General features: G+C 35.0%; 1 long non-coding RNA gene across 1 annotated transcript; it reads right to left on the bottom strand.

Moving 5' to 3' along the window:
• Nucleotides 1–4498: 4498 nt before the first annotated feature.
• Nucleotides 4499–7662, bottom strand: LOC139432066 (uncharacterized). Its single transcript, XR_011642022.1, has 2 exons — nt 7511–7662; nt 4499–6269 (listed from the first exon to the last, which is right to left on the bottom strand). It is a non-coding gene; the product is annotated as an uncharacterized lncRNA (long non-coding RNA).
• Between the last annotated feature and the right edge of the window lie 2515 nt (nt 7663–10177).

Raw genomic sequence — 10177 nt, 5'->3', positions numbered from 1 at the left:
TTTGAAAAGAAGATATTCTTGTAAAATGCAATACCAATCACACATTGATTTACCATTATATTCGAGAGTTAGTACCAATAATAATAATAATGTTTATTGCCCAACAGATATACCAATTATAGAACAATACTAAACTTAAAATTAAAAGTAGCTGCTATATAAATTGGATATTAAACAAGAAAACAATAGATGTCTATTTTCTCATCCATTGATTTATGATTTTAATTTGATTTTAATTTCAATTCGATCATTTAAACGAAAATTTAGAAGAATATAAACTGACATATGTATATTGAAAAAATAAAACAAACCAATTTCAATGTCATCAAATCTAACGGAATAGTCTAAAATAAAATTGGTCGAAAGCGATAGCGAAAAGTAATAAATAAAGAAAACAATAAAATTATTTGTAAAATCAAGATGTTCAGGATGACACCGCATGTGGTAGTAGGTCTTGAGTAGATCATATCATGGAGTACTTCACTTTACTTAGGCTTAATAAATGGAATAACAAATCATACTCATCACGAAAGATTTTTTTTAATAAAACAATAAGGTTTCATTATTATTGTGATCTGATCATTAATACGATCAATTAACAATTTTATTCCAACCTAACCTACTACGAGTACCTTAAAATTAGGGGTCTTACTCAGTAGAAGTTTCTTAGATAGTACTAATAAAAATAAACACCTTCACTAAACATGCATAATCTCGCACTTTGCTCTGCTTTTACACTTAGCACTCAAACAACTAGTTCAAAAGGTTTCGTTCTCTTGACTCTTCTTGTCTGGTTGGTGTTGTCGAGGAGCTGGATGGCCTCAATATTCACGTAGTCTAAGAGCCGCTGTTCATGGCTCTTGGCAAATTTGTTGATCGTCTGGCTGACAGTGTCCATCCCCAGGTCCAGATGGATCTCACTACTATATTTTAGACGCCGTATTCAAGAGCGTTATCCCTCTATAGTTAGTACGTCTTTTTTCGCCCTCCTTCTTATGTATTGGGCATACTATTCCAATGTGTCAGTCATCTGACATCCGTTTCTCGTGCCATATTTTCGATTGTCGAAAATCGCTTTTTCTAGAAATTCTCCACCAGTCTTGATAAGTTCTGCACTTATTTTATCCCATTCCAAAGACTTATGGTTACGTAGCTTTTTTATTGCACTTCTTCTATTATCTATATTGGGTTACTCAACATTAGTTTTATTGAGGATTTCGATGTATACCAACCACCGGTTGTTCTCTTTTCGTTTGCAAAAATTCCAAAAAATGTTGGACCACTATATACCTACTCCATAACCTTCCCACCGTTCTGGTGATTGAGTACGCTTCGCTGTTTGCTCATACACATGTTAAACTCTTCATGGCATTAACCTTTTTATAAAATTTCCCATTTTTGGCTTGATTTTGGACTATTTCCAGCTCTTGTATTTCTCTGTTTCCAGTCTCTCTTTTTCCTTCTATGAATCTGTTTTTCCTGTCTTCTCAGCTTTCTATATGCTTTCTCAGCTTCTCTCTTTGCGCATCTTTCGATATGTTTTACTTTTCTGGTCTGTGACCTCTTGGCACTCTTCGTCAAACCATTCATTTCTGGCCTGTGATTTCTCATATCCCCACTTTTGCTTCGACTACCTGCGTTTTAGTGTTTTGCAAGGTTCCCACATATTTTTAATTGTACTGCCTTTCTTCAACCTTAAATGAGGTATCGTCTCTAAGGGTGCAATATTAAATTTCTTTTGGCGCTCCTCTGTTGCTTTCTTAATGTTGGAGACTCTGTCATGTAATCGGGCCCCAACAGGATAGTGATCGGACTCTATCTTTGCTCCCCTTACGTTCTCACATCCATCAAGTTTAAGAGATGCCTGCCATCAATTAGCAAAAGATCGATCTCCGTAATAACATTCAACGGTGACTATCAAGGCATATTAAAAATAATGAACGTAGAGTAATAAAAATAATGAATGATTGTCTTATTATATTTTTATCTTATGCTATAGATTACTTAACCTATATGTTACTTTTATTAAAACTTAAACAAAATAATTTGATTTGAAAGTAAATTGTGGACCGTAATTTGTTATTTTGTCGGAGTAATTAGCCTAAATAATAAATATTTGTGACGGTTTTCTTTTAGTTAGAAATCTGCCAGTGAAATACTGCGAACATATGACGCAGTTACAATAATTACATCTTCGTCTACCGCAGACACAATCTAATTGACATTCGATACAGTGAACAATCAATCAGCAATCGTTCTCCGAACACATCTTAAATGATATATGTACGAATAAACGTTGACACTTTTTTTCTACAAACCTCGTATAACTTTTATAGCTTCATTAAAATTTCTGATATAACGATGGCTTAAAAATTTCACTATTTTTTTGACTAGACACTACTAAAGAGAAATAAAAATAAAAACATCTCCCATGACATAAATGATGATAAATTGTATTAAAAAACACCCTTTAAACATATGTTATTTACATACGTATTCATACATGTCGTAGTCATTCATAAATCTTTTGAGACTCATTTACGCACGCGCCACGTGGTGCGTGTCTGCGTTGTCTCTGTGCTTTTATCTGGTGACAATGTGGATAGTCCAACAAGTCAGGGTGGCGACGCATAATTCATAACCGCTTATTAAATAAATAAGGAATAACCCAGGATCGTTTTAGAAAGTTATTTACGGCGCGCGTAATAAGTGTATCCTGCCCATATTAGCATATCCTTATCGGCCGCGTTCATGCCGTAGCGGGTGAAATTAGAGGTTGATAAATCACCACTTAAGGTGCGACCAGAGAATCGCTCTTGTGTAACACCTACTTAGGCGAAAAGAAAACCGTCGGGATGACCGGTTCGTGAAGCGAAAAAGAGAAAAATCGTTTTGTCAACTCGATCTTTTGCATTGTGTTCGAGGACGTGTAATCTGTCACCTGTACAATAACTCGTGGTATAAATCATTAATGATATTATGAAAACGTATGCGTTCGCCCACAATTATTTATTTTTTACATTTATTAAACGGTGCCGACAACGTCGACGCTTCACCTGTACATCGTCGGATTGACGCAAATCGCTAATTGGTTTGCGCACTGACATTTTGCCAGGACTGACAAGGCGTTCCACAGAACAATAAAGGCGTCCCCTTTATGCTAACGATCGGTGATAAACGTTTTAATTTATACCGATTAAAGGGAACTTTTTTAAAAAACTATACGATTAGCATACTCTATTATTGCATACAATTAACCTTATAGATACTGTTCTGAGCGCGCTATTAATTTCCAACCGACGACGATCTGTCAGACGTTAGACAGCCGACGATTTTGCTGTTGCGTCAGTGAAGACTAAATTGAAGGTGGATTAACATTTAAAGAACCTGCCTTAACATCATATTATTAATCGAAAATAAATTTTCATAAATTCGATGAATTAAATCAAATTTAATATTGAACTGAAAATCAAGAAAATTCGATTTAATATGTTTAATCCCACAATGTCTCCTTATTCACTACATCAAATTTGACACCTATGCCTTCTTCTTCAATGATACAGCATTAATATAGAATGAAAAAAGACCACATAAAATCTCAATATCTTTGATCTGGCGATTTAAATCAGTCCTAATTAAATAACAATGGGCGTCAAGTCCAAATTTTCAACAGCACGCGGCGTTTAGCATATGAACGGGGCCCCGAAATGTGTATCACGTCACGGCACCGTAGATGCTGCTCGACACAAAAGAAATGTGGGCCGGTGTCAGGCGCGGACGCGCCTCTTCTCGAGAGATGAAAAGGTTCCCGAAAGTGACAGGGCGAACAAAAGGTTTCAATTAAGCAGCGCCTCGTGCACCCTCCAGGTGAGATATGTTATCCGATCCTTCTCTTGCATTGTCTTAACATGAGTATCGCTTTCGGACGTTAAGGCCTATTGTTCGCGATGGGTTCTACGGTGACGTTTACAGAAGCGGTAAGCTTCAAAGCGATCCAAGAATCGAAATTGACGTCACGTCAAGTACTGCGTACACATTTTAAGTATTAGGGAATCAAATAGACTTTAGAACTTCAATCATAGTTGAGAAAGTTAAAAAATTAACACTTAGGCATACGCATTTAACATACAAAATTAAAAATAAGTAGTGTTTGCTACTTATTATAGATATTATTATTATAGAAACAAAAAATGTTTCTACCATATAAAAAATATATATGCAAAACTCAGCAAAATCATTGACGGACTTCCAAATATTTATAAAAAAAATGTTAAATCAGTTTGGACTATGATGTAAAAATAAAACCATTTAATTGACAAAGATTGAAAAAATTGAAAAGACAGGAAATATTGACAGTAATTGAACAAGTACCATATTAAGACTAACACAACCAATTCTTTTAAAGAAAGCATTTACAATATGGCGGGAAAGTTAAGAGTGGGATAAAATCAAATATTCTGAAGGTATTAGTACGACAAATATTACTGAAGAAATACTAGATTAAACTAAGCTTTATTCAACATAATTATTCATGTCATACAAGCAACAAGCTGGTTTACATTCGCCATGATTAGCAAAATAAATGATGTTTCAAAGTTCTGAACCGAGTGCTAAACCTTGTGTCACCTTGCACGTTACTCTATCATTGAAAGAATCGTTTGATATCCTTATTAAACAAATGGGTGTTGAAGAAAACTTATACCAAAGCTTGCGGAACCTCGTTCCATAGCGATGTGTTATAGCCGTTCCTGATATCAAGAGTTATTATGACAAGTTATCCTGGAGCAAGGATTTATTCGCTGCGTGGACTTTTCAGTCAGAGTTTTAAAACTTTCGAGTTTCTATATTTCTTCGATTTTTATCGAATGCGTTCGAAGTGCTGAGAAGTACTTCTTCTATCAACATGGATACAGGAAGAACTTTGTTTCTTTCTTTGTTTCAGGCCATACAAAGAATAAGGACATTATTTCGGCAAATACTGCAAAATGATGAAAGTTTTGACAAATTCTACTGATAAAATGATAGAATTGTAACGACGTTGAGGTTGCTCAAGCTTTATAAATAACATTCACATTTGGTTCTAAACAATTTCAGAAATATGTAAGTTCTCTTATCACTATTAGATAAACTTTTTCCAGCCATCATTGTCCTGTGCGACTCCATTTTTCTGTCTTTTTTAAATGTTTCTATTTTGGGTTAAAATTCTTTTGGCCTCCTCTTCTATCTTAACACCTTTCACAAGTCTGTTTCTTTTAATATCAATTCTCAATCGGATTTCCAACCTTTATTTCAATATTGGCACTTCTAGTGCCTGTACACTGCACTCATTTTTAAAAGATCCACCTTGATTTCCACCTATACACTACAATTCCAATTACCTGCATTGTTTAGTATAATAGATAATATCAAAATACGGTTGAAACTCCTTCGAAAAGGTTATCGTGATCATAATGGTCTGTTCAATGTGTGATAGTTTTATCTCAAAAAAATTCAAAAGTTGAGTTTCTATACAGAGAAAGTGATGTCTGAATAGTTGTTATTACAATGAATTATTGTAACTTTCTTTCCATTTCCTTAATGCTCTCAGAATGTCTTCTCCCAACTGGCCTTCTATCTTGATCAGCCTAGTCTTTTCTGCTCTTTGGATGTGATCGTTTCATTTTCTTCAGGCTTTATAATTGTTCTATTCACTCGATGTTTCAACCACCAAATACACAAAGTACAAGAACTAGAAAGTTTCGGGTTTAGCTTAGGGTTCTAGTTTTAGTTAAAGTCTAATAATTTTTTTGTTTTTTCTGTAGATATTAGTATATCATACCTTTCGGCGTTTTTGAGAATCGATATTTGTCTGTGCAGGTTTCCTCAGCATCTGCAATTAGTACCACATCGTTTGCATAACATAAGATAGTCAAATTGTCTTTTCCCATCTTAGAACCATTCATGTTTTTCAAACTGTTTATGATTTTGCCCACAATGAGACTAAAAAGTAATGGAGAATCACCTTATCGAGTACCCTACTCGACCACCGCTGCTTTGAAAGTATTCTTCCCATGTTTTGTTGTTAATTGTGTCTATTTTTACAATTTCGTTTACTTCTGCCTTTCTGTTCCTCAGTCTTGGTTATCATTTTTTTCAATTGATGTTCTGTTGATTTTATCCTTTAATCTTGTTCCCTATAACTTTTTTTACTTTCGTCTTCTGATAGCTCTACATTGACGTTTTCAATATATTCGAGTCGGTTTTCGTTTTAATTGAGATTTCATTCTTACCTGTAAAATAAGAATGTTTAGTTTTATTACCATACATATCTTTTTTCTTAATGACTACATCAACTCCATTGTCAGCAGTAACAAAAAAAAAGCAGTTTCTCATCTTTAACGCTATTATAATTTAACTTTTGCATAAATTTAAATATTCGCTTTACGGTTTCAAGTTTTTCATTACAATGGTTTTTCATTTATTCTAATTTGCTAGGTGTGACCTTTTGAATTTTTAACTGTAAACTTTTAACTGTTTTTATATTTAACTGCTTAATTCAATGAGTTGTTGATTGATTTCAACACAATTTTTATTTTCTTAGGCTGACAAGTCTATAGAATCAGCTCTAACAATTGTGCTAATCATTACGTAGCAGTGGCAATTTTGTACTTAAAAACGTATATGGGCTTGTTCGCACAAGCCTGTCAAACTGTTTCCCGCTGGTTTCAAACTAAAAATTCCATACATTATTTGCCATGAAACGATTTTCCATACAATTAGAAATTATTCTACGATCAAACCTTATAAAATTACATATTAGCATCAGCTATCGTTTTCTATTACAAACAGGAATTAAGGTGTTATTAGTTGAATGTCGGCTAACATTTCAATATCAAGTCCTATAACATAGCATTGAGCTAACCAAATTGTGGGGATGTTTGGGATAGAAAGTTTTGCATGTTCCTCAGACAATGTCAACGGCAAAAATAGAGAACACGTGGTAAATTTCCAAATGTCTCCAATAAGGTTGAAGATTTGGATAAAAGAGAGGATGAATCCCATAGAATGCAGTGAGTCAACTTTGTAAATATCCTAAAATGTTTTCTGAGTGGGACTCATCCCACGACCCCTTGAACTCCATTCAGCTGCTATATCGCTGAGTTACAAGGTAGTTACCCAAACAGACAAATTCTTTAGCATTGTCATGGATATTACATGCTTACCTCCAAATTCCATAAAGTGGGAAATAAGAGATACAAAGTTCTTGAAATTTCATTGAAAGTGTTTGTTAATGTCGGCAGTTTATCATTAGAAAAAGGTACAACGTTAAAAGCAGTAGTCACTCGGTTTCTATTAACATTCATCTAACACATCAAGTAATCTCTTACACTCATCGAGTTAGTCTTGAAGTTAACTATTTATATTGCAACATGTATGACATAAACTACGTGGATGCCAGATATACATAATCATATCTGCTATAAAATTGAAAAATTATTTTATACTAAATTTAATAACTTGCTATACTTACTAAGATCGTTGTTCGGTTTATAAGTTGTTTTTAAGTAAGATTTAGTGGAGTTTGTGATGATGTAGAAATGAAGCCATTGTATAGAAACTAGATTAGAACGCGATATTTAGTAATCGAAAGTGACGAAACGTTGTTATTACGATGAAGGCCTATTACAAAGATGAAAGAAAAAACGGTGCTTCGATATTCCGTGAATGGGGAAGGGTAAACTGGCTGGCATTTTTCCGGACGATCGCGGAGGTATAATTACTTGTTTATCCGTAATGGTAATTATGCACGGTTCGAAAAAACCTTGAATTTCGCAAAAAACTTGGCGCAGTATGCCTATGCGCGAGGATGGAGCGAAAGGATCGAACGAGGCGCATCTTCGATCTCGCGGAGAAGCCTCAATGTCATAATGTCGTCTGGCATTTAGCCAGAACTGGATCTTCTTGTGCCGGGAGACGACAACGATGCGGTGTTCGTTCGTTCCCATGTAACAATTCCATATATTCTGTATCGTCAGTGTGTCTCTCTATTCGACACACGATTCGTCATGATCTCGCCGGTCTGACCTTACATGGTCCGTGGCTAATCGAGTGACCCCTGACAAGGTACACGTAGACCGAAAGATTGGCGCAATTTAGCGGGTTCGGCCATGTCGAGTGAACGTGACAATGGGGATCACGTGTGATTTCTCTCGCGAACCTGTGGCGAACCGTCTATGCACATTTTTACTCAAATCGTAATTAGTGTTTCAAGTGTATCTCTCTGTCAAAATTGGTTCGCAATTAAATCTCGACAGAAACAGATAAAGGCACGCCATAATTTCTTGTAATAAACCCCCACCTACCATTCGTCCCGCGATAAGAAACGATTGACGGCGAATTAGCAACACGACAAAAAACTTAATAAGGGAAATTAAGACACCAACTACCGCTTTTCGTCAATTAAAAGCTAACGGGTGAAAACGTCTCTATTCAACGTTTTATAACACCATCAATCTAATTGCCTCCGTGCTATTGGCTTGGGTTGGGCGCCGTCACGGCCCCCCGATCCCAAATTGACGAACTCTCCTATCCCGTCTAATCGGCAGCTAACAAGCCGGGGACTCCAAATCGGTAATTACACACTTTATCGCTCTGAAATTAACCCGGTTTAAGAATCAATTACCGGCCTATTTGACGCGCCTGGGCGTGCACCGAACCCGGCTGCATCATTAACCGCTTTCTAAGCTTGGAATTATTATAATTAAGCCGTAATTGGTCTTCAATCATATAACGCCGTCCAATCGATGATGACCGTTTGGCTGCATGACTGGCGAATCATCGACTCAGACCACGTCAGAATCTGGTTCATCTTACCAGTAATTGGGCGAACCGTCAAATGAGACACCAATTGTTATCATTAGCTTATAAATAAACAACTACCAACCCAATTAGAGTTATGAAGATTGAATATGATTTATTTAGAAAGGGGCAGAACTAATATTAAAGCTTTGATATGAATCATTTAATTATACTTGATTATAAAATGTACTATTAGAAGGTGTTTAATGTATTTAGACAGATGAATCATTTTATGTACCATAACTATTCATGTATTATTTTATGCCAGTGAGCAAGTCTTATAATGACATTGAAGTAAATGATAAAACGATTAAAAAACACGAAGTAGATACCTTGGACCATCCTGAAATGTAAGTAATAGCGTAACTTAACCTGGCGATGTGTCGTTTAGTGTGAGGTACCACATACTAAATGAGCAGTATGTGGCGCAATTTGAGAATTTTTTGAATACCAAACCCGAATAGATGTAATACTTACCAATTTCGTTTACAGTCACAATCATCAACTAATGACGAATTGATATCTTTCTGAAACATAAAATGTATGTTTCAGCTGCCGAGACACTGAACCATAACAATAATACATGCTATTGTTAGATGCTAATGTTTTTTGATACCAAAGGGCGTTGGTCGAGAGAGATTGATTAAGAATACAATCCATTAGTGTTTGAAACTAATGCTGCTACAATGAACTTGGAAGAAAATGTTGAGGGACCAGAAAATGAGATGAATAGAAATTGAAGAAATAGAGAAAGATGCAAATATTCACAGACAAAAAAATGTTCTAAAACCAAAAATATATGGAAGGATGTGATTGGAAATGAAAGTATTAGAAGTATATTTGATTGGTTTGTGCAGTATTCCTGATGCGAAAAAACTGAAACCGCCAATTGAATTTTTACATAATTTTTTTGATGATAAAATTTTAGAGCAGATTGTTGAACACAATACTATATGTATATTCTATACAACAAAATCCAAGCAAGATACTCAATTTGAATAGAACTGATATTGAACAATTTTGTGGAACTGTAATTTACATGTCTTTTTTAAGTTTTCGAAGATAACTTATCATTAGCAGAAATAGATGTAAAGAAATAAAAAAGTTTGCACTTGAATGATAATGCTATGAAACCATCCTGGACAAACTCTCAACGAGATAAGTTATACACAATCTGACTATTAGTCAATCACCTGTAATCAAAATATTTGAAAATTCCGCAACAACAGATGCATAGTATCGACAAACAAATAGTACAATTCAAGTTTGAAACTGCATGTGATTAATAAGTCATGCAAATGGGGCTATAAAATATTAGTCATTTGCATTACCAACGGAC

The sequence above is a fragment of the Onthophagus taurus genome, chromosome 1 (assembly GCF_036711975.1).
Source record: "Onthophagus taurus isolate NC chromosome 1, IU_Otau_3.0, whole genome shotgun sequence".
Classification (NCBI taxonomy): domain Eukaryota; kingdom Metazoa; phylum Arthropoda; class Insecta; order Coleoptera; family Scarabaeidae; genus Onthophagus; species Onthophagus taurus.
The sequence above is the reverse complement of the archived record's forward strand: the minus strand, read 5'-3'. Positions and strand labels throughout refer to the sequence as shown.